Source organism: Dromiciops gliroides, chromosome 4, assembly GCF_019393635.1.
Source record: "Dromiciops gliroides isolate mDroGli1 chromosome 4, mDroGli1.pri, whole genome shotgun sequence".
In the NCBI taxonomy this organism is placed as follows: Eukaryota; Metazoa; Chordata; class Mammalia; order Microbiotheria; family Microbiotheriidae; genus Dromiciops; species Dromiciops gliroides.
In genome coordinates this window covers 317,287,647-317,314,183 of record NC_057864.1, presented here as the reverse complement: position 1 = coordinate 317,314,183, position 26,537 = coordinate 317,287,647, and positions in this window count along the sequence as shown.

The following is a 26,537-nucleotide window of genomic DNA, read 5'->3' as shown; positions in this document are numbered from 1 at the left end:
GAGATATAATCAAGCATTGTCTTTATTTATCTTATGTAGGTGCCAACCAACATATCTATGCCCTTTATAAGCAGAGCTACGGGCAAGCAGTATTTTAAACAAAGGATCATCTGGTTAAGGACTGAGATAGGACCTGTGATTATGTTGGTATCCACAACTATAAATGCTAAGAAAGCACATGTTATCAGATGATTTAATAGCTTTAATGAGGGGACAGAAATAAAGGGAGAGAAAAATGATGATCAAAGAAAGAAGAGATTTAAGAATGATAATGTCCAGAGAACTTCATGCAGGATATTGAAGGAGATTGAATACATCTATGTCATACAAAGATCATTTGAAAAATCTGGGCATGATTAGCTAAAAGAGATCAAGAATTGCTAGTGTGGTGGGGGTAGGGAAGGGCATAATAGCTTCATTTAAGTATGTGAAGAGTAGACCATAGAGGAGAGATTAGATTCATCTGGATTGGCTCCAAGGACAAAAAATTGATGACAACTAAAGAGGAAAAATTAAGCTTGTCAGGAACAATTTGGAATATGATACCTCAAGAAGCTGTGGGTTCCACCTCTTTGGAGATCTCTAAGCAGAGACTGGGATTACCACTTGTCAGGTCTGTTCTAATGGGGAGTCTTTCGATATATGAATTGGATTAAATAGATGCAAATGTCCCTTTCAATTACAAATTTCAAAACTCACAGATCAAAGAAAAGGTACTGCAAGCAAGCAAAAAGAAACAATTCATATATCATGGCGCTACAGTCAGAATTACACAGGATTTGGCAGATTCCACATTAAAGAATCACAGGGCTTGGAATATAATACTGGAAGGCAAAAGAGTTAGATTTTCAACCAAAAATTACATACCCAGCAAAATTGAATATAATCTTTCAGTGGAAAAAATGGATATTTAATGAGTTAGAGGTATTTAAAGCATTTTTTATTAAAAGGCCAGAGTTGAATGGGAAATTTGACTCCCAAATACAAGGTTCAAGTGAAACATAAAAAAGTAAAAAAGGAACATGAAAGAAAAAGTGCAAGAAATTTAACAAGGTTACACTATTTCTAGTTCTGTATGATAAAATAATATTTGTCATTCTTAATAACTTTATTATAAAAGTAATTTTAATGCAATTAGGAGTATATCTAAAGAGCTTGTGGTCATAAGGTAACATTTAAGGTATGATAATACTTGTAAGCCTAAAAAATGTAATATAAGAATGATTTAAAACAGTATATGTAGACAGATAGTGTGATCATAAGGTGACGTTGATAATATAACACCATCGAAAAGAAAATAAAGGGTTAGAAGGAAATTGCATGTAAGAAGTAGGTAGGAAGAAACTGAATGGGGTGAACACATAAACAAAGAGTCAAAAAACAAACAAATAAATAAATGAATGAATGAGCAGAAAAACAAATAAATACACAAATGAATGAATGAATAAATAAACAAAAGAACAAACATAAATAAATAAATGGATAAATGAATGGATAGCTAGAGAGATATATTATCATAATGGAAGGAAAGATGGGGACTTCGGTAAATATTAAACCTTACTCTCATCAAATTTGGCACAAAGAGGGAACAAAAAATACGCTCAGGTTGATATAGAAATCTATATTACCCTATAGGGAAGTTCAAATAGGAATGGTGATAATGGGAGGGGAGAGGGGACTGTTACGGGGAAGCAGATATTGGTGAAGGCAGTGATCAGAGATAAGGCAGTCATGGGAAAGGAGAGGGTGGGGGGTAAGAATGGGAAGTAAGAGCTGATGAAAAATAGCATGGAGATAGACAGTCATCATAGCTATAAATGTGAGCACATTTGAGGCAGAGTGATATACACAAGATGAATGTAGAGAGATGGAGCAGGATCTATTATGCTTAAACTGGAGCAAGGAAAGTAGGGGTAGCAATTATGATTTCAGACAGAACAGAGGCAAAAATAGATCTAATTGTGAGAGTTGGGGAGGGAAATTATATTTTGCTGAGGGGTATCATCAAAAATGAAGTCATATCAATACTTAACATATATATGCCAAGTGGTATAGCATCTGGGTTTTTAAGGAGAAGTTGAATGAATTGAAAAATCTCTAGGACAAGATGGATTCACAAGCAAATTTCTACCAAACTTTTAAAGAACAATTAATCCCAATACTACATAAAGTATTTGAAAACATAAGAGCTTCAAAAAAGCTTGGAAAGACATGTATGCAGTGATGTATTGGGAAGTGAGCAGAACCAAGAGAATAATCTACATAGAGACAGCAGTATTGTTTGATGAAAAACTGTGAATGACTTGACTATTATCAGCAATGCAATGATCCAAGTCAATCCCAAAGGAATATTGATGAAACATACTATCCACCTCCATGGAAAGAACTGATGTTGAAGGATCAGATTAGGGCATGCTATTTTTCACATTCTTTCATTGTGACAAATATGGTAATTTTTTCCTTGAACATATATGTATAACCCATATCAGATTATTTACTGCTATGGGTAGGTGAGAGGGGAAGGGACAAGGGAAGGATAGAAGATTGGAATAGAAAAATATAAATTAAATTGTTTAATCTGGAAAGGTAGGGGAGGGGTGTGCTGGGAAGGGCACGGGAGGTATATATGTATTTATACACACACATACATACATATATATATGTATGTTGTGCATTTATGAGTTATTTAAGTATTATTTGTACAATAATTATATTTAAACAAATTTGTCATAAATATTTATATAAATTGATATGTATTTGATATTTATCAAGCAGTTATTTAAGGAATTAAATACTAAGTTATGTGTATTAGAATATATCTAGGTATATCTAAAGGTAATAATGTGGAAAATGTACATTATATATGTCATATATGTGTCTTTGTGTATATTATATCTGTGTTTGATATATGTATAAATATAATAATTAAATGAAATTTTTTAAATTTTTAAAAGAATGAATATGATTGCAAATGGAGGTGGGCCAGTTGTATAGCAAGAGTAAGGGATAATGGATCCCCCATGTGCTATACTGTTCATCATGGTGTTAATGTTCACCAAGCATGAAGGAACTACCTCCTATGAGGTAAGCACAGTGCTAGAATCTGGGGATACTAACACAAAAGTGAGACAATGCTAGAGGTAATCCTCCAACCACTTTGTAGCCCTTCAATTGATGATTTGGACAAGAATTGCTCAGGGTAAGAGGGCATGGGTGGATTTCAGTCTGTTCCAGTTAAAAAGGAGTATATATTTTTTTTCATCATAGATTCGTTGAAAAAATCAAAATATCTTATAAGATCGTAATTTCAGATTAGAAGAAGTTGCGTCACATTCCAAAAAATATTTTTTGAAAACTTTACTAATTAGGAGCACACAGGAACCAAGTCAGTTTCTATTTTCTTCTTCCATTTGAATTCACTTTGAGGACCTTCATACTCTTGACTTTGACTTGAATGAATACTTTCACATTACCTTAGAGCTAACTATATCTTTCCTAAGGTTTCCTAAAATTGTCCTGTTATAGCAATTAAGGATATCATAGGCAAATGTGACTCTTTTTAGTTTTCTTGGTCCTTCAAAGACATTCATCCTAAAATCTGATAACAGCAGCCATCACAAATTTTGAGGCTCCCATCTGATGAGAAATATAAAAATCCTCCTTGTAATTTACATTTATCCATCAAAATGCCTGATGCCACATTACCCAAGCGAACACTCAGATATTTGTCCCAAAGTGCTTCAGTCTAAGCATTTCTTTTTTTTTCCCCTCTCCTATTTTGTAATTTTGTTTTTTACATAAAACTTATGTGATAAAAAGTGGACAATGGGAATGATGTTGACACCAGTTATAAATAATATCTGTTGAAATTTAGTCAGGATAAATAAATAAATAAAAGCCAGGAAAGTGTCTTAGTCAAGAACAAATCTCCCACACACACATTATGATCATTCAGGATTTTTTGGAAGATATACAAATAAAAATAATCCTGTTCAATGACCTTTTGATCCTGTGCATCATAAATCAGGAAGATAAATACTTAGTAAAGAAAAAATTATGTTAACATTTTACTGGTGGTGTTGTAGGGCAAAAGGAAACAAAACATTACTGCTTCCAAAGAACTAAACATTAGTATCACAGAGAGGGCAACAGAGTGGAGCATGGTAGGTAGAAGAAGGCTGCAACATATAACCAATGAGGAACTCCAAAAAAGGAACAAGAATAAGAGATGTCATCAATGTATATGGCTAGTAGAGAAGATGGGTTAGTCATATGGTAAGAATGAAGGATGAAAGGTTGATAGCTAGTGTACACCAAAGGTCCCCTAATGATTTTAGAAGAAATGGAAGAAGACCACCAGGATTTGGATAGTCCTTTTAGGGTAAACTTTGGGGAGGATAAAGACAATAGTTATTCAAGTTGTGGAGGAATGGATGGACTATGGCATAATGGAAAGGGACAAGCAAATCAATGAGAGAGTAGATTCCCTTGGAGCATTTGTGTAACATGGCATATGGAATTTAGTGATATTGAGCATTATATGATACTTCCAGTTGTGTTCTTAAGTCAATCTGAAGAGGCTCAGAAAGCTTGTTGTTAAAATTTCTGTGGTATCATTTACACCCCAGAAATAGGTAAACACTACAAACTAGGGCTGCATTTATTATTTATTGTCTAGACTTAAGAAAGTGATGGAGATAATGCTAATAATGCAGATTAAATTTAAAAGGGTATTCTTAAAAAAAAAAACGAGGAAATCTCTTCATATAGTCAAAGCTTATAAGCTCAGGCCTAAGTTTCTTAAAATGTGTCATCTGAACCTACAAGTTTCACACCAGTACTTAATATCATTATAAAATAGGATAGCCTTCATTTTGCCTACTTAGAAAATGCATATATGATATAAAGGATTCAGAGGTAATTATGTCAGCAATAAGTGGGAATGGTAAAGTCAAAATTTCTCACTTTATACCATTATCATAACTTCAGTCCTTCAGTTGCAGGGTGAAATAAGATAATTTCCAAGTAATACATTTTATTTTATAAGAAGTATACTATATACATATTTGATAGTGGGAACTCTCAAACCTGGAATTACCAGGAGAGCCATATCTAAAGGTGAACATTCTCCACTCTTAAGATCTCCCATCTCAGCCTGTATATGAACACATGGTTAACTATATTATGTGTTTCTTCAGCAGCTCTATTCATTTCCCCAGCAACTTAGATAGAGAATATTTATTTTCAGAAACTTTAATCCCTGACCTCTCTTCAAAAAAGGAAATAGAGATCTTAAGAATGAATACACATAAGCTTCCTGGCCAAATATAATAATCATCATTAGACATAATGTATTACATTGTATGTTATATACATTATAAGTATAATAATCATTTCTATAAGGCTTTAAGGCCTATAAAGTGCTACTTACATGACCTCATTTGTGCTTCACAAAACCCTGTGATGGGTGTAATATTATTCACCTTTTTCAGTTAAAAAAAAATAAACTGAGGGGAAAAAAAAGTTTTGTGATTTGCCCAGGACCAAAAAAATCTATTGTGCCTGAGGTGGGATTCAAACTCAAGTATACCTCACAAGAAGGCCTGTGTTCTATTTACATATCCTGACAGCTTACCATGTGCTTTTACTTCAAGTTGTTATCACTGCTGTGGAAGGACAATCCCCTAACCCTCCAGAATAAAGGAAGTCTCTGCTGCTCTGCTGCAATCTGGTTTAGAGGTCCAAAAGAGAGGGAGAGCATGCATCTGTCTTCCCTCATGCTTAGTCATCGATCGTCTTAAAAGCAGTTACAGTCACCCAGAAGAGTTCTCTATTATCACTATATCTTCACAATAAATTATTTATATTCCTAGGGTGTATATTACATATGGTTCTGGATAAAGGTAATCTTATTGTGTGGACTAGTGAATTCATTAAATTGATGTCTCCCCTAATAAAACCCCTATTATGTAAACAAGCTAAAATACAGATATATTTAAAATTAATTATAAAAAAATGAAAAATCACAAATTCATTAAACAAATATCAACCTAATAGGTGTTCTAGAATGATACATTTAGTCAACTTGATTTCATAATTTATACATCTTTCATCATATGTAAAACAGATATCAGAATAAGAAAGGGCCCCCTTTGTCCCTATAAGTGCACCCTTTTAGAGTGTCTGTCTTTCCAAAAAAATATGAATTCTGGAATATTCGTGACTATTAGTAAAATTTTTAAAACTTTTCAGTCTCAGAATATCCAATCTCTAGGTCAAGGATAAAGACAGAACTTGTATCATAGGACTCATTCTAATATTCCTTAATTTTTCTTTTTCCCACACCTGGCCTGACTTTTGTCAATATAGAGGACTGTGTGTATTTCTTTCAGTAACCCAGAGAATTTGTAATAGGTAGCTCATGAAGAATAAATCATATATTTAGACCTCTAGCCACCAAGTTTGTTTTGTGTACGTATGTGTTTTCTTTTTCATTATTATTATTTCTTTTTTGTTCTTTCAGTATAGTAAGATTTGCAAGGCATTCTCAATTCTGTAATTAATTCTGTTTTGTCATGTCCAATCCCTAAAATGATTCTTCTATCTCTTTATCTGCAGATCTATAATGCTATTTCCCTGGAGGTTTTTCTCCTATTTCCTCCTATTTCTCCTATTTCTCTTCTCTTCCCATCAGGGCCATCAGAGTATTCTCCTTACGAGTTCCCTCAGAGAAATTTTCAGTAGTCTGTGTCTTTAGGTACCCAGACAAGGAAAGAATTCTCCCTGGAGACTTTCTCATCTCAATTTCCCCTTAGTAACCCAGTGTTTCTCACCTACCTTCTCTATTTCTACAATAAGTGAGCAATATCAACCAAGATCAGTTCTAACATCAATCCTGACTGATATTTTTTCCCTTTTTGAAAATTGATATCCTTATGTTCTTTCTGTGCTGTCTGTTGTTTACTTGTAGCAGTTGATATTTCCTTGCAGATGTCTATTTCACAACCCCTGCCCTTAACTTCTGAGTTAAATCATACCCTTCATCATCTTGTTTTAAAGTTTTATTTTCATTCTCACAATGGTTTTCTGGTCTCTCTAGCACATCAAGCTCCTGACCCCATTTTTCTTTTTCTGCTCTTAACTTTTCCTTCCTTCAGTTAGCTGTGCTTATTTTTTTATTTGCTCCCAAGGACCTAATCTCCTTTCCCCAAGGATAAATAATTATAGAACTGTACATTTAAAGCTGTAAAGAACCTTATAAGTCATTGACTCAACTTCTTTAAAATTTTACAATTTAAGAAACTGAGACTGAGAGAAATTGAATGACTTTTCAAATTCATATAGCCCAAAGTATTTATGGTGAGATTTTGAAATGGAGTCTTTAACCACATAATAATTACTTCAAAAGAGATTGGGATTTTCCTGTTTTCCAATGCCAAACTCTCACACCTATTTTAGCCACTATTTCCTCATTGTATTTAATTCTGGGACCAATCCAGTGTCCACCTGCTATGTCTATACAATTTAGATGAATTAAAAAGGAGAGAGAGACAGAGAGATCATGAAACATATATAGACGTCTCCATGTATATTTATATAGGCATATGCATTGGTTCTCACATGATATATACATATGGTGATATCTGCATGTTTACATACACTCATACACAATAATAACAAACAAGGGTCAAGCCCAGATCTCAAAAACACTCCAATAGATACTTCTTTCCATGTTGACACTGAACTATTAATGATTTTGTGAGTCTAAGCACTCAACCAGCTCTCAATGTATCAAAATATAGTTTGTCTAGCCCATAACAATTAACCTTGTTCACAAGAATACAGTCAACTAAAATCTAGGGAAGCTTATATTTACAACATTTCTTTAATCTACTACCTTTTGGGGAGCAGCTAAGTGGCACAGTGGATTAAGCACCAACCCCGGATTCAGGAGTACCTGAGTTCAAATCCAACCTCAGATACTTGACAGTTACTAGCTGTGTGACCCTGGGCAAGTCACTTAACTCCCATTGCCCCGCAAAAAAAAAAAAAAAAAAAAAAAAAACAAAGCAAAACAAACAAACAAAAAATCTACTACCTTTTTATCCCTGTGGGGGAATAAAGGAAACAAGCTTTGGTTGTCATTACTTGTACCTAGTGAAGTTGGCAGGTTTTTTTGTGGCCAATTTTGAGATACCCACCAGCAAATGCTTTGATAATATAACCTAAAAATTTACCAGAAATAAAATTAAGTTCCCAGAGTTATTGATTTTGGAATTCATTTTCTTCTTCTGTTTTTTTTTTTAATTCAGGAAAATATTTCCCTTTCTCTATTTTTATGACACCCTTCTCAATCTCCATGAACTTTGGAAGAATACTGATGGCAGCTGACCAATTGTATTTGTCAGGTTTTCAGGACCCTGAAATGTGCTTTGGAGACCCCTGACTTCAATTCATCAAGGAAAATTAGGTACTCTGTGCTATCTTTCTCCTTCCCCTTTTTATCTTGTGTATTAACGTCGTACTATTTTTTTTTGTTCTATCTTTTCAGATGCAAAGATGAATTCCCTTTTTAGAGAAAACAGACAAAACATAACTGATATCTTCTGTCTTCTCTACATGTTGATTATTATGAACTCAACCACCTTATATAAAAATACCATCCTTTCCTTGATCATTTCCTCTTCTCCAAATCAACAAAAGATTGTCATTTCAGAAATTTATGTATTATTGTCCTTAGTTTACTTTGCGAAACTCAGCTCATTCTGATATTTGGTTCTTCTGACACTGTTTTCCTAGAACTGTGCTATTCATTCAAATTCAAGTTTCAGCAAAGCAGGCTGGTGTAATGAGGAAAAATACACCGGACTTAGAGTCAGGAAAATCTGCATTCTATTATTTCTCTAATAATTGTTATCTCTGTGAGCCTGAGTAAAATAATCAAACTCTCTAACTTCAGTTTCCTCATGTACAGAATGGAGATGATAAGTCCTATTTCACAGATTATTTTTTGAGTATCAATTGTGATCATATATGCAAAGTAACTAGACAACTTTATTGCACTATACAAATGCAGGCCATTATCATTCTCCATCATTTGTTCTTGCTTCAATATATTGAATCTCCTTCATAACCTCCTCCACTTTTTTTTTTTTTGCAAAATTCAATATCCAGTCATTGGTTTGGCAATATTTAAGTTAAAAGAAGTCTATGTCCTCCCTCCTTTATGACTGCTCCATATTTACTGTAGGCAAATCCACTCTTTTTAAGTGGCCCTGGGGCATGCTTTCTTCCTTACTTAAAGCCTATAGTTTGGTTCCCATTTAGGATATGATTAGACCTTAAGAGCAATAAGAGGAATGAAATTGCCTGAGGCACCTACCTCTGAAGGGATTTCTACTGTTTTATTCACTTGCTATTTTCCACCACTAAAGTCTGCTTAATCATGGGTCAGACATTTCCTAGATGAGTGGTCCAGACTCTTGTGTTTTGTTGCCCACTTAGAGGCTTTATATTGTATCACAATCATTTATATCATTAAGACCATTTGGCTCAAACCCCCAGCCAGGATAGACAACTGGTGACTTAGATATATTATCCAAACCTCCTTCTTTTCATAACTATACAGCATGATTCATTTTATGCCTTCCTTATCTCTACCTTTTCATTTATAAATAATCATGGACATAACCAGAAGAAATCAGGATCAATCCTTTATCTAGATATCCTTGTTAGTAATTAAACAGCAAGTAACAACTTAAAAGGGCAGTAAACCTTGAATTAGATACTTGCCTTCTTGGATAGAACTAGAGGAGTAGCAGAAAGAGGCATTTCAACATTTGCATTTAATATGACTCAGGTCAAAATTCACCACCAGTTTGATATGTACAGTGAGTAGGACTCAGATCTTCTGACTAAATAAGCCAGGAAGCATTGTGAAGCCTATTTGTGCTTGACACAAATTGTGACTAGCTTCACATATTCACTGTCTTTCCAGTATCTATAAGCTTTCTTTAGAGCCCCAATCAGAAGAAGGAATAGTAACATGTACCTAACAGAAGTCTGAGGCAGCTAGGTGGTTTTGTGGATAGAGTGCTAAAACTGAAGTCAGGAAGATTTGAGTTTAAATTCAGCCTCAGACACTTGCTACCTGTGTGACCCTAGGAAAGTCAATTAACCCTGTTTGCTTTATCTGTACAATGAACTGGAGACACGAATAGGAAACCACTCCATTATCTTTGCTCACCAAGAGTCAGACACAATTGAATTGATGAACAACAGTTGAAGTCTGGTATTCCAGAGAGCAATCAAATTCCAGTCCTCAATCATTGTTTCCTCATGTTCAACTACTTAACTTGCTTGACTGCTTCTGCAACCAAAGGCAAAACAGAGCACAACACACACTATCCATAGTCATGACAATTCTCAATTCAAATTGGCACATTCTACCTCTCAACCTTTTCTACCACCATACAGTCTGTACTGACAGTCTCTCAGTTTCTACCAGGAAAAGAGAAAAACAATACTGCCTGATTGGAGCTTCATCCCCCAAAACTCATGCAGCTAGATTCAGAGAAGCTTCTTTTTCTTTTCATGGTATCAATCTCTGAAAACCACCAAATTCATTTATTCTACATTGACCAATGAGTTTCCTATATATTCATAGCAATAATACACTCAGTTTTATGCCCTATATTTTGGGAAGGGCATAGACAATGCAAATTAAATCTAGAACACCATCAGGAGTATTAGAGGATTGAATACTGTGCTGTAAATTGTAAATTGTAAATTGTGCTCTTCACAATTTAGGTTTGACAATATAAAAAAACATTTTCATAGAAATCAGAATTGTCCGAAAGTGGAATGAACTGTCTGAGATATTGTGGGGGAAATGGAAACTCTGGTACAAGTATGACTAGATAGCAGAGGTCCAATTTTGTCTGAGATTTTACAATTTTACTTCAATATGTAGGTGCTCTGTGAGTGATATTTTCCCCATCTCTTAGGTATAAGAGATTTAATAGAGTTATAAATGATTTAATTATGATAATAATCAGCATATTAACTGATAAATTGTGATTTGTTATATTTAGATATCTTATTTTAATTGTAATAATAAAGTCTCTCTTCTTACTACTTAGTAATGTCAGATGATAGTTTCCAATGTCAAGCATTAAGTAATATCACAAGATACATTGGTCAGTCAGCAATACTATATTTTAGAAACCACAAGTGTTATTTTTGACTCAAGGAGTTCACGCTGCTCACCAGTGGCATGCTTGACTAACAGAAGTGGGTCATGCAGCATGACTATGACCCACCCTGTTGTCATCATAAGACTGATAAGAGTTTTGGAAAATGCTGACATTATGGTCACGTAGGCAGTTTCTATATTTCCTAAGAATATGCTCTAATTTTAGAAATTATTAATTAAGATTAATACTATGTTATATAAGGTCTTTCAGCAGGTTCACCCCTGCTGGAGGCCGGCTTTATTGTGAGATGAGGCTTTCTCTCAATAAACCTATTTTCTGTGGCTTGGTGACTTTGTTGTTTCTGTTCCTCTGTTGGTCTTAGAAATTTTCCCAACAGCTCCTCATTCATTAGAGGTCTTGATAACTAAGGGGATTACTATTTGTAGTAGAGGAGACTTCTATTCAATTGCAGTTGTGTTTTCACAAGCATGTGGGGGAATTTGCATGCAACTGCAGAAACCTTGGATATCCTAGGTTTTGTTGTTAAAACAGCTTTGAATTACTTAATTAGTTTTCTTTTATTTTGTTTTAGGTTTTGGCTGCTTATAGCCCAACCATGTAAAACATTTTGCTTCACTCCTCATAATTATTGAGGACAGTTAGATCCCTGTAATCACCTTTTGTCTATCCTTCTTTGTTAAGCTAATATCAGTAAGAAAATAATAACAAGAGTCCCCATGCATTGGTTGATGTAGAACTATTTTTTAAAGAGCTCTAGGTAGTCTGACATTACATAGTCCAATATGGTTGCATCTGTGTTATGAATTGTTTTGATTATGTAAATGATTCTCTGTATTAACACTAAAATTCAGTGCTTTTTGTTTGCCCACTATTAATTTTCTTCTTTATTGCCACATCCCACATGAAATATTCAGCATTATCCAAGATACAGAACTTATACCCTTGGCAAGAAGAATAAAACAAAATTATGCTTAACCAATAACACTTTTTAGATAATATTATATTGTCCAGTGTACTTAATACATTTGTTGTACATATCAGTAGCTATAAATCCATTTACAGATTTTTTTTAATTTCCTCTTCACAAATGTAGTTATTACTGGGGGATAAAGTCAACTCTTATTAAAAGATCAATATGTCTGTCTACATCATAAATACAAACTTTCCCAAGGAAAATATTTTGTCTTATAAATCTTTTTTCTTCTTCTTCTCCAGTTTAGGTTGTTGTTTGTCTTTCATTCTCAAAGAGCTCCATGACATGGGAATGATGTCATGACTTGCACTGAATTGGATTTATGTGAGGAAGGGCTATGCAAGAACACCAACCTCACTCTCTCGTCCATAGGCATCTGGGTCCAGTGGCAAGATAAACATCAGGACATCTAGAGATAGCTCCGGAGGTTTAAAGCAATGGGATTAAGTGACTTGCCCAGAGTCACACAGCTAGTATGTGTCTGAGGTGAGTGCCACAGTGGTTAGAGCACTGGCCCTGAATTTGGGAGGACCTGAGTTCCAGATTAGATATAAGAGGTTTGAACTATTTCCTTTGAAAATTGTCTTTCACTACAAAACATTATGAAACCATAAACCCAAAGAAATAAATGATTTTTAAAAATCAGTTGTTGTCATTTTATTTCATCCTAAGTCCTACTCTACTCTCTACTCTAACATCCCCCTCTCTGGCATGGAAGTGGTCTTTGATTCTCAAGGGTTCTTCAAGAAGAGTCAAACCTCTCTCATAGTTTCTCTTCTCTTTTCTTTTCTTTTTTTTGTGGCTCAATGAGGGTTAAGTGACTTGCCCATGGTCACATAGCTAGTAAGTGATGAGTATCTGAGGCAGGATTTGAGCTCAGGTCCTCCTGAACCCAAGGCACGTTTTTTATCCACTGCATCACCTAGCTGTCCCCTATGGCATAGTTTCTAAGCTAGAAAATATTTAAGTATATGTCTGTGTCATGACCAAATGTTTCAGAAGCTCAACATCAGAAAATTTGCCACCAGATGGAGTTTATTTGGTCATGGCAATGCATAAATGTCATCTACTAGGGTCCATGGCTTCAATGGTGGTTTTAAAGTTATAAGCTTCAATGGTGAATCAACATTCATGAAATCACAAGTTTCTAGAGCAATGAAACATCATTATTTGTTTCTATATGATGTGAAATGTTAATATTATAACAGAAAAAATAATTTAAAACTATTATTTCTAAATATCTTCATGTTTCAGATTAGGTAGCTTTGATGAACTTGTCAAACCTTGACATAGGATCAAATGTACCAGATATTAAAATTAAAACAAAACAAAAAACAAAACAAAACAAAAAAACCCTACTTTCCTTGATTTGGAAAGGAGTTTGAAAAAAAAAATTCATGTAATTTGTAACATGCTCCAACTTCAGGATAAAAAAGATTTCCCTACAAAAATCATGTAAGATACTTAGTGACCCAAAGTAGAAAGGATCATTTTTAACTAGTTCATCAAATTTCTTAAATGTCAAAATTATGTGAAAGGTAGAAAGACCAAAATATATTCTTTATACCGTTAAATAACTTAGATGATCAAAGTGACTGACTTTGGGGTTTTTAGTGCTCCAATCAGTGGTATTTCATAATATTTTATAGAAATTAAAATTTTATAAAAAATGCTAGATTTCCTTACTAAAAAAATGAAGTGACATTTTCACAGATTGGATGATGTCTTAGAGTTAGCACAAGTTCTACCATCTTAGCTAGTCTCTGTACTTAGTACCATAGAATTGCAAGTGTACAGGGGACAGCTAGTTTGCACAGTGGATAAAGCCCTGGGCCTGGATTCAGGAGGACCTGAGTTCAAATCCAGCCTGACACTTGACACTTACTAGTTGTGTGACCCTGGGCAAGCCACTTAATCCTCATTGCCCCACAAAAAATCGATAAATAAAATAAAATTGCAAGTTTACAAGGAATCCAAAAGATATTTTGTTGCACGATAAACATGTTGGTATTGTTTTCATGAATTACGTATGTGTAAACAGTATTTTAATAATTTGGGCAGCAATTCTTCCTCACCAAGTTTGAAAATACTTTGTTTCTGAAATGTATATGAGAATTTCATGTCTAAAAGCCTAGTGAATGGATCAAATATTTCCTCTTATACTTTACACAGTGCCTTTTTTGTAATAGCCTCTATTGACCTGATATGAAATGGAAGAAGAGGGAAGAAGCATTTGGTTGTGTGATACAAAAAGCATGCCTGTAATCTAATATTACATTTTTTTTCTATTTTCTACTCTATTCTTTACCTTTCAAGTCCCTATTTTCACTAAAAAATGGAACACAATATACTGAAATTGATCACTAGTTTTTCCAATCAATATGCCTCAAAAGTGTGCTTCTATAATTTGACCATTGACTTTATTAAAGAAATAAAAGGTATTGTAAATGTGTCATGTTTGTTAAAAGAGGGAATTGACTAATAAAGTTTTTTAAATATTTTCAGAAGATTACAGAAGTAACATTAGGTAACAGCTCCTTGATTATTAGAAAGGTGAGTTAAATGTATTGAAAAAGGATGATTGTTAACACCCAAAGCGTTAGTTCAATATATAGGAAAGGATTATTCTGGACACCCAGATCTATAAATTATTTAATTTATTCATTTGATCATTCATTAACTTATTCATAACAATTAGGTATTTGAGAGGTGGAGCAATATTGAGAGTTCACTGGTATTAGAGTGAAGAATATTTGAAATAAAATCCTCCCCCTCCCCCTACCATCATGCTTACTAGGTATATAACTATAGGTAAGATACTTAAACACTCTGCACCTCAGACAACTATCTGAGCCTTATATAGCAAGTTAGAGTTACACTTGAAATTTTTGTCTTCTGTGGGAGTTTCCATATGCATAAAATCACAAGCCTTTGAAATAAATATTCATTAACTAAAAAGCACTGTACTGTATGGGCAAAGATGGGGGTAGGATAGCAAAACAATCAAGATATCATCTCTGGCCTCATGGAACTATGTCTATCTATGAAGGGGCAAGATTATTTTTAATTAGAAATAATGAAATATTTCTAGATTTCTTAAAATTATACAATGTGTCAAGTGTAGATATGACCAGGACCTTCTTCTGGGGAAAAATTAAAATTGAACAGTTCCTTAGTTAATTCTACCCCCAAATTAATCATGATTCATTGCCAATATCTCTGTTACTGATTAATAAAATAATATTCCCATGGAATAACACTTGAGGTGGTTCTTCCTGTTTCCTCTGTGCCATGTGGTAAGCTAGTATTGAAACGATTTGACATTTTTATATGCCATGGAAAACCCTGAGTGGTCCCTTGTTTTAATTCCCACATGGGGACAGAAGTAGAAAGGCATGGGCCTGTGTCAATTAAGAGAGAAGATAGTTTGTTTGTTTTTTTAAATGATGTCAAAATTTGCTTTTACATGTAATTTGGAAAATAAAAGTCTAAAATAAAAAAGAAAGAAAGAAATGGGAAAAAAAGAGAGAAGATAGTTTCCTGCTTAGATTCTTATTTCAACTGTCTAATATGGCAAGTTTTGCACTCTACCTTTATACACCCCATGAAGAGGAAGGAGGGAATTGGCATTGCTTCTTTCTTCCATCTCATGGCCAGTCCCACATTAGGTATAATTTTTAAAAGGCTAACTTCTGCCTGGGGCCTTGATTCCTTTTTTTAATTTTGTGTTTCCTTTCCCAAACTGGTAATCCAATAGCATTCCCCAAGTGGGCATGTCCAGGTTGGGAGGCAAACTAGTGAGGTCAAGGGACCCAGAAGTCCTAGGACTATTAAGTTGAGCTGATTAGAACAAGAAAAGCTTCCACATTAGTGATGCAAGCCACTGCGGAGAGAGGTCAGTGCCTGGCCAGGCCTACCTGGAGACATGGATATTGAAAGGGACAATACAGAGACAAGGTAAAATATAAAAGACCTAATTAAAAGTTATGAAAAAAAGGCTTTGTGTTTAATTGTTTTCTTAATTATCAGCCTCCTGGCTAGGTATAATAGTAGTCAGCACTTCTGCTTGTTTAACAAGTTTATCTCTTGTTATCAATAAATACTTAAGAATATCTTTTAGATTTTAGCATTTCATTTTTGCGTATAAGAAATACTTGTACCATACCTACTTCATATTGTACAATGAATACTTTCTACTTTCTTCCTTCTATGGAAACAGGACACTTGAGCCTAAACTTAATCTATAAATAGTCCATGGGATAATAGGGTTTGGGTTTAATAAGTAAAATAATGTGAAAAAATGTAGCCTAATCCATCTCATTAGAGACCAGGCTAATACCTCTAATTAGAGTCCCAAGATTGAACTAAATCATGTGGCTAGTATTAGAGTAGAAGAGCCCCTTAGGGAAAAGTAGGAGGTACATTACCCCAACCTTGCCTTCCAGTGCTAGAAAGGGAAATGGTCAAATAATGAACATTGAATCAAATAACCCTAAATATGTACCAAATATAAATAGGAACCCCATACCAATAAATAAACATCTGCCCAAATCTCTGATGACTTGGCTATGGAAATAAAGCAATGGCCAATGATGTGCTCATTAATCGCTACTTCTTCAGAGACTCATATTTTCATTATACACTATTAATACATTCTGCATGTGTGACTAGGAACAATCAGTGCTAGGAGATACCTTTCAACAACCCAGAACAGTTTAATATTATCAAGGTTACAGCTGTACGTGTTCATAAATAATTCATTTAAAATGCATTTTTTAATTAAAAAAATAGGTCATATGATTCATTCTGCAGTCCTCTGGGTAACCAGTACATCATTGGGGAATGATTCATTAATACCTTCTCTATATTCTGCAGTAAGCTTTCCCATATTTGTTCATAAATGAACCGAGTAATACTGCCAGTGCCTTCCAGGTTTTCATTGCAAAATTCACAGAGGCACCTTTGAATAGCACCTCCATAGATTTAAAAACAATATGGGCTCATCATGTTCCAATCCACAGATACCAGTCATGCGGTGCTTGGAAACCATTGCACATTTATCAGGCTAAACTGGAGTTGAGACTTGGCAGCCAGGAAACTAGGACATCATATTTTACTTATATATAACATTACCAGGAACTGTGCAGTCACACAATGAAATACCAAACAGTTGGGGAAATCTGTGATTACACACATCTATTTCGATGTCTTAGGTCTTCTGGGAATGTGAGACAAGAATAGAGTAGCAGTTGCAAGCCTGTTTTCAGGGACATTGGTAAGCAGATATGCAAGTGGCATTTACTAGATGTAATAGCCCACTCAGAAAATTCTTCCTGGGGTATGATGCTTTGGAAAGATAGAATAGAGAGAATAGAGTAGCTCCATTTAATGTATTAGGTTTGAGATAGTTGCTTTGCTCAGCAACTAAGAGATTGCATCAAAGAAGTACTGTGACTTTAGAAGAAATGAACATATCAGGGCAATTAGTTCAGTTAACAAGAGCACCAAGGTCACTGATTAAGTTCACAGATCAGTCAATTAATCAACAAGCATTTATTAAGCATCTAGTAATTGTCATGCATTGTACTTGGTGCTGAAGAAACAAATAGGTAGAATGAAACAATCCTTAATTTGCAGAAATTTCTATTCTAATGAAGAGGCTTCAGAGAGTGAAACAGAGCAAAGCCATGTTCCACATCCATGGGCTGTGTCCATTTACTAGCATAAGATGGTCTAATGGGTATCTGGGGGGAGAAAAGGAAATGTGATGTATTCAGTACAGCCAACTACTATTGAGCTGAAATGAAGATAAAATTTATTATGAATAAAGGACATCATGTTTGGACATCAAAAGTGCATTTTTAAGTTATAAAATAATATCTATATGGAGACCATCTCCAGAAAGAATACACAACCTAATCATGCTCTAACAAAAACTGGTTGAAGAAAGTATACAATTGCCTTCCTTGTGCTGGACTTATAAAGCAAACATAAGGACCTATAAATACAGACCATTTAAAGTAAAACATCTAGGTAGCAAGCACCAGTTGCTGGACTGTGAGTCAGGAATATCTAAGTTCAAATCAAGACTCACATGGTTAAATGGCTCTTTGTCTGTGGGCAGCAAGTCACCTAACCTCCATCAACTTCTGTCCTCTCATTTATAAAATAGGAATAATAATAGCACCTATCTCAAAGAGTTATAAAGATCAAATGCTATAGCATATGCAAAGCTCTTTCCATATCTTGAAGCATTATATAAATGCTACATTATTATTATTGTTGTTACTATTACTATTTATTACCATTAGTACTACTACTAATTTTTATTGCTATTATTATTTTTTTATTAAGGAATGTATGCTCCCTCCTTTATCCATTTACTACAATCACTAACCAAGTCAGTTCTTATCCTTCAGAAATTCTAATTCCAGACTAAAAAACAATAATGCATAAATTTGTTTCCAAATTATGCCCTCTACAAAAAGACTTCATATGACTTGTTAAATAATCTTTCTAATACACCTTTCTAATTATGATTATCTTTTACATAATAACTTTATTATCCTTTCCATATTCTATCTTCTGGCTTAACTAGTTTATTTGATGTTTTTAATACATAATAATTCATCTTTTCTTAGAATAGATTGTAAATTCCTGGAGGTCAGAAATTTTCTTTTACCCTTATATGCTCAGTACTTCATACAGTACTGGGGAATGAAAGAGGGGTAAAACCTTTAGTAGGTAGTTACATAATAAATATTTATTTACTGGTAAGAAGATAAAACATATACTCAACTATAATATAAAAGTAATATATCATTAATGCATTAGATATATGCAAAAAAAGCAAAAATATTAAATGAGTTCTGAATGAAAACATTACTACCAACCACTGAGATAAGTCAAGTCTTCTTTGAAGAAGAGACATTTGATTTTGGCTTTTGTAATTCTATTATATTCTGAGAATCAGGAGAGAAAGAAGGGGATCTGATGAGCAACCATTCAGAGATAGGAGAGTATATAGTTATCTCAGGGGTTAGTGACTAGAGCAGTTTTCTTGTATCACAGAGTACAAAAAGGGTAGAAAATGAAGCTAGAAAGGTAGGAGAGTGTCATATTAACAAAGGACTTTTAATTTTATGGTTTGGAGAAGCTCATTACCAGAAAGAAGTTCGCCATTACAGATAAACCATATATACTTGCACAGACATGTGCAAATACACATGTATTTGAATATGTGTGTACATAGAGGTGTATTCATATTTTCTCCCATAATTCATAAGGACACTTCATCATAATTGATTCAGGGATGAGATGTCTGTAAACTGAGGAAGCATCCACATTGTTGAAATGATAAATTCTTAAATCATTGAAATTAAGAAAGAAAGCAAAAGGGGTGGCACAGTGGATGGAGCACCGGCCCTGGAGTCAGGAGGACCTGAGTTCAGATCCGGCCTCAGACACTTAACACTTACTAGCTGTGTGACCCTGGTCAAGTCACTTAACCCCAATTGCCTCACTGAAAGAAAGAAAGAAAGAAAGAAAGAAAGAAAGAAAGAAAGAAAGAAAGAAAGAAAGAAAGAAAGAGATAAAAGAGAAAGGGAAAGATATTCTCAACAGCAAGAAGAATTTCATAAAATAGCAAGGAGAGATAAGGTTTTTTTCAATGAACAATGTGAAGAAAAACAATAAAACAATAGAATGGGAAAGATAGATCTCTTCAAGAAAATTAGAGATAAAGAGATTTTTTCATGCAAAAATGGGCAGGATAAAGGACAAAAATAATAAGTACTTAACAGAAGAAGTAACAAAAATATACAAAATTACACAAAAAACAGATCTCAACATCATGACAAACACAATGGTGTGGTTATTAAGCTAGAGGCAGACATCCAGGAAAGTGAAGTCAAATGGGCCTTAGGAAATATTGTTAACACCAAAGGTGACAGAATTCCAGGTGAGGTATTTAAAATCCTAAATGATGATGCTGTTAAGTTTACCAGAAGAGTAGACTGGTTTTTGAAGTTGCAGAGAAACTAGAGACCAATTTGCCAGCATTTGCTAGATTATGGAGAAAGCAAGGGAGTTGCAAGGAAAATGCAAATATGCATACATATATATTTATGTACACAAGCATGTGTGTAAATGTCCACATGTGTATAGCTGTGCACATGTATACATGTATATGTCTATATATGTGTATACATGCATGTGTAGATGTGCACACACACACACACTTGATTCATTGTATACACTAAGGTCTTTGTGTGGATCACAACAAAATGTGGCAAGTCCTCAAAGAGATGGTAGTACCAGATCATCTTACTTGTCTTTTGAGGAACCTCAGTTAGAACCTAACATGGAAAATTGATTATTTTAAGATTGGAGGAAAAAAGATTGGAAAAAGCAGACCACAGGGCTGTATATCATCACCTTATTTATTTAACTTACATGCAGAGGACAACATGTGAAATGCCAGGTGGGATGAAATAAAAATCCAGAATTAAAGTTGCTGGGAGAAATATCAACACTTTCAGATAGGCAGATGATACCACTCCAATGGCAGAAAGTGGAATTAGGAAACCTCTTGATGAGGGTGAAAGTTTGATTGAAGGTTAATATAAAAAAAAAAACTGAAATCATGGCAACTGGTTTCATTACTTCTTGGCAAACAGAGGGAGAAGGAATTGAAGCAGTGTCATAGTTTATATTCTTGGACCCAAAGATCACTGCCGAGGGTAACTGCAAACATGAAATTAGAACACTTGCCCCTTGGAAAGAAAGCTAAACAATTCTGAATAGCATACTAAAGAGCAGAGACATCATCTTTCTAACAAAGGTCTTCATAGTCAAAGCTATGGCTTTTTCAGTGGTAATGTATGGCTGTGCAATTTGGACTATAAGGAAAACTGAATGCTGCAGAAATGAGGCTCTCAAATTGTGGATCTGGACAAGAATTTAGAGAATCCATAGGACAACAAGGAGATCAAGTCAGTCAATACTTAAAGAAATTAGGTCAAATAATAGAACTGGAGCTTAAATACTTTGCTCACTTAATGAGAAGCCAAGACTCATTGGAAAAGGCCCAGGTTTGGGGAAAGATCGAAAGCAAAAGGAGAAGGGGACGATAAAGGATGAGGATACATAGTGTTGTGGAAACAATGAACATGAACTTGGATAGACTTCAAAAGATAGTGATAGAAGGACCCAATATGCTATGGTCCATGAAATCAGAAAAAATGGGACACAACTGAGCAACTGAATAGCAATAAATATAAAAATAAATAAACATACATGGAAAAAATCACATTTTGAAATTATTTCTCTGACAAGTCCAAAAGACTGATGATAGAAAATGCTATCCAAATCCAGAGAAAGAATTAATGACATTTGAATACAAATCAAAGCATACTATTTTCACTTTTTTGTGGTTTTTCTCTTTTTGTTCTGTTTCTTTTTATGTGATTAATGTGGATATATGTTTTACATGATTGTACATACATAACCTATTCAAATTGCTTTTAGGCTTAGGGAGGAGAGAGGAAAGGGATGGAGGGAGAAAATTTGTAACTTGAAATTTATATAAAAGTAAATCTTAAAGACTTTACATGAAATTACAAAAAATAAAATGCCATTTAAAATGAAATTACTTATCTGAGTCTTTCAAAGTGACCCATTACTTTCCTGTTGTCATTAGGAAGGGGAGTTAAGAGAGAAAAAAATAAATGTTTGTTAAATGAAAAACAAAAAGCACTAACTTTAAAAACCAACTTCAATCATTTATCTAATGGGACAAGTTGATTTTTTAAAAATTAGCTAGCTATCTTTTTATTTAAAGAAAACCCTCATTTCCAAATATATTCATTTTCTCCCCCCCCATACACCTAGAGAAACTAGAGAGAGAAAGAATGAAAGAAGGCAGGAAATAAGGAAGGAAGGAAACAAGGAAGGTAGGAGGGAGGGAATGGTGGAAGGAAGGAAGGAAGGAAGGAAGGAAGGAAGGAAGGAAGGAAGGAAGGAAGGAAGGAAGGAAGGAAGGAAGGAAGGAAGGAAGGAAGGAAGGAAGGAAGGAAGGAAGGAAGGAAGGAAGGAAGGAAGGAAGGATTTCCCAACAGGACCCTAGTAGGATAGCTACTGCTACTCACAGACTATTGTTTGTCCTTCATTCTAGAAGAGAACCAATGAGATCATGAGGGTTATGACTTGCAAATGAATTGGATTTAAGTGAGTCAGGCCTGTGTAAAGTCAATAGTCTCACTCTCTCCTCCAGGGTCATCTGCATCCAATACCTAAATCATTTGACTCTTCCTAATTAACCAGTAATAGGCCCCAGCAGAAGGCTCACTTGGTCATTGTTTGGGGTTTGATGTCTCAGAGTAAGCATTTCTGAAATTGTCTCTGTTCTGACCAGAAACCCTGAGGGTCTTCCCCCTCCTAGTTTTTTTTTTTTTGAATAGGCAAACTAAGCTATATTTGCCTCATGTCTTGCTTAGCCTTAATTCACTGAGTGGGTGTTGCCTGAGACAAACTGAAACCTGGGAAAATCATAGCTTAAAAAGGCCAAGGTCTCTCACTGCATCTGGGGTCATCTCCAGTCATCCTGATCTCTGTCTTGTCACTGACTCAGATGACCATGGGGGAGAGAGTGAGGGTGATGACTTTGCACAGCCCTGCCTCATCTCTTCTGTGTGGTCAATATTGGTCTTTATACTTAAAGCAATCAGTTTTGCTATTTGGTTTATGTATATTTGTTCTTTTCAATTTACTTTGTTATAGCCATTGTGTATTTTGTTTTCCTTCTCTTTCACTTTGAATCAGTTCTTATAGGTTTTTCAATTCTTCTTTGAGTGTTTTACATGCATTAATTCTAATAGTACAATAATATGACATTAGTTCTATGTTCTATAATATAAAAAAAGAAAATCTGCTGTAAATATAATTGGCATCTAGATGTCTCCAAGTTCGTGTTATTCAGTCTACTTAAGAGCAACAACAGAAGCAGCAGCAGCAAGAACAAAAGCCATAACAATAACAAATAGCTTGATTTATATCAGAGTATAATAATTAGGATACATCATCTTGCCTATGGTAATCATTATACCACAATCATTTCAGAAATAATACAGCTCCTGATTCAGGTTAACAATAGTAGTCTCTGCTTTCTGAATATTCTATTTTCTGGTGTGCAGTTCCATGACAGATTGTTTGGTCCAAGGACTACAACATGTCCAGAACTTTCCCTAAGGTATAGCAAATGGGAGTGATTGTCCTTGACCTCAATTTGCCAAGGCCTGGACCACTCTGGGAGCCAGAGTTACACTATAACTTGGGGAGAAATGGGAAGGCACCAATGTCACTACAATAACATACATTTGACAAATAAAATTGGCATTCAGCACATAAAACTTTCCACCCTTGGGGGCAGCTAGGTGGTGCAATGGATAGAGCACTGGCCCTGGATTCAGGAGGACCTGAGTTCAAATCTAGCCTCAGACACTTGACACTTACTAGCTGTGTGACCTTGGGCAAGTCACTTAACCCCAATTGCCTCACCAAAAAAAAAAAAATTCCAAAAAAAAAAAAAAAAACTTTCCACCCTTGATCATCACTAAAGAAAAAAAAGGTCAGTGCCTTTCTACACCTAAAACCCCAATCTTCCAATCCCCCCTCCTTTTACCACTGATTTTGCTGTTCATTTTTATTTGATTTCTCTTTTGTAAAAATTATGAGAGAGGAAACTTGTGGAATAAAATGAAAAGAGCACTGGCCTTAAAAAAAGAAGCTAGGGGTTTAAAACTTGTTTCTCAATGTTTCATATGAGTATAACATGATTTAAGCTCCCTGGAAATCAGTTTACTCATCTTTAAAATGAGGAAGAAGTAACAGATGACCTCTGACATTTCTTCTAGCCTATGATTATTTTATAACATTGGTCAATGCATCATCTATTATTTTAGATTTAGAATTGGCTGTCATATGTTGGAACACCAGGATAGGTATTTCTAAAGGAGCTATCCAGTTTTGAATCATCCTTGTCATTTCATTAGTTCTTGAATACATTGTAGTAAATATTATGTAACTATTCATTTTTCAATGACTATAAAGCAAAGCATATATGTTAATAATATTGTAAAATTTTAGAGCTAGAAGAATAAGATTGTCTTCTCCAAGGCCGTCATTTTATTTTTCACCAGGAAATACACCAAGAAGAAATAAGTGGCTTGACACTAATTTGGTGACAGATCAGGAACTAGAAATAGATTTCCTGACACCCAGACCAACAGTATTAGTTACATTGTACCATATTTGTCTTATGTAGCAGATGCAATTTTGAATTTGATTCAGTAAATTTTCATTCCTGGCAGAATCATGTCCTGTCTTTGACATCTTTCTAGCTTGATGACACTGGGAAAGTCATATAATCTTACCTACTCCAATTTTGTTCTCTGTAAAACAACATTGATGTCACAGAGTTGTTTGGGAAGATTAAATGAGATGAAAAATATGTAAAGTGCTTTGCAAATCTTAAAGTGCTTTATGAATATTATCTATCATTAGTATTGACTAACTAAAATTATGTTATCAGATTCTCCTATATGAACTTAAAAACATACAGATGTCAAAACTAGAAATCACTCTCAATATAATTTATTTTGTTATTCACAATGATAATATTTAGATTCTTATTTTGCTTGAAAAATTACGTGGGTTTTAAGATATATTATACTGTAGAAATTCAATTTTTTTTAAATGCTACGATGATCATTTGTTTATTTTATAAGATTCTTGAATCTTATGCCATGTTCTACACCATTTAGTGGGGGTTAATTGCATTTGTGCAAACTAACTTATGTCAAATATTAGTTATAAGATGATAAGTGTTCATTCAATAATGATGTATTAATCTGTTACAAAGTGATTTCTATCAAAGAAATGATAATCAGGGCAAAAGGTGATAATACATTAATCAGAAACCCAGGAGTAATGTGTTGCAGTTGTCTGTCATTATGTGTGTCCAGAAGACAAAGATCAGATTCATCTAAAAGGAAGCTTTTCCCCACCACAAAAATGCAATTAGCCCCCACTAAATGTTGTAGAACATGGCATAAGATTCAAGAATCTTATAAAATAAACAACATTTGGGGTTTTCTTGGTAAAGATACTGAAGTGGTTTGCCATTTCCTTCTCCAGTTCATTTTACAGAAGAGGAACTGAGGCAGAGTTAAGTGACTTGCCCAGGGTCACACAAGTAAGTGCCTGAGGCCAGATTTGAACTCACAAAGATGAGTCCTGCTGATTCCTGGAACTCAATACAGTGCATCACCTACCTGTTCTCTTTATATCCATACCTATAAAATCATAAATTCTTGATATATTAAAATATTCAATGCAATGAATATCCTGAATTATATATTTTTCTGCATGAAAAAATCTGTTTTCTATTATTTTCTAACGTGTTTTATTTATTTTCCATGCATTCATTCACTTTTTCTTGTCAGTATGCCCATTTTTAAACAAAAAGTAAACTTCATCATGTGTAAAAATTTAAATGAGAAAATTTTTTTTCTTTTTGTTACAGGGAAATCTTAAGTACTTAAATACCTATTTACATAAAAGACACCAGTATTTTGGACGGAAACCTTGGCCTGATTTATGTTAGAGTATGGACAAGAGTCACACAAGATGGGTAATTATGTAAGGGTTGTGAACAGTATCAATGAGAGAAATGTCCACATTGATGAGGTCAGAGTTCCATTGAGTTACTGGAGAAAACTTTTCCAGAATAATGTGTTTGCCATCTCATCTGCATAGAAGGGCCATACTCAAATTCGCAGATGAGTAAAAGTTGGGAACAGCATGGTTTCTAATTAAATGAGATTCATCCAGGGAAATGAGGAAATAAGGAAGTAGGCTTAGTATATGGAAAGGATGAGTGAGGCTCAGAATCAAATCATTCAGCTACTTTGGCATGGCTGGAATTAGCTTAATGTTTGGTAAGGAGATGGGCTACACTTTCTATGCCTTTGCTATTCATTTTGGCTAAATATATAAAATAAGGAGAAACTGGTGAGAGCAGAATTTTTTTCACTTTAGGCTGATTTAGCCATATAAATTAAAATATAGTATGAGCATTACTTCAAAATATACAATTCCAATTAAGACATTAAGTAGTAAAATGATATCTTCTTTTAACTTCCTGGGACCCAACAATAATGCAATCCTGCTATGGAAAAGAAAGAAATAGGAAAAGAGAGAGACAAAGATAAAGAGAGAGAATGTGTATATTTAAAAGTGAATATGTATTTTTGTCTCCTTTGTTTAGCTCATTGGCTTAAACATTGCAA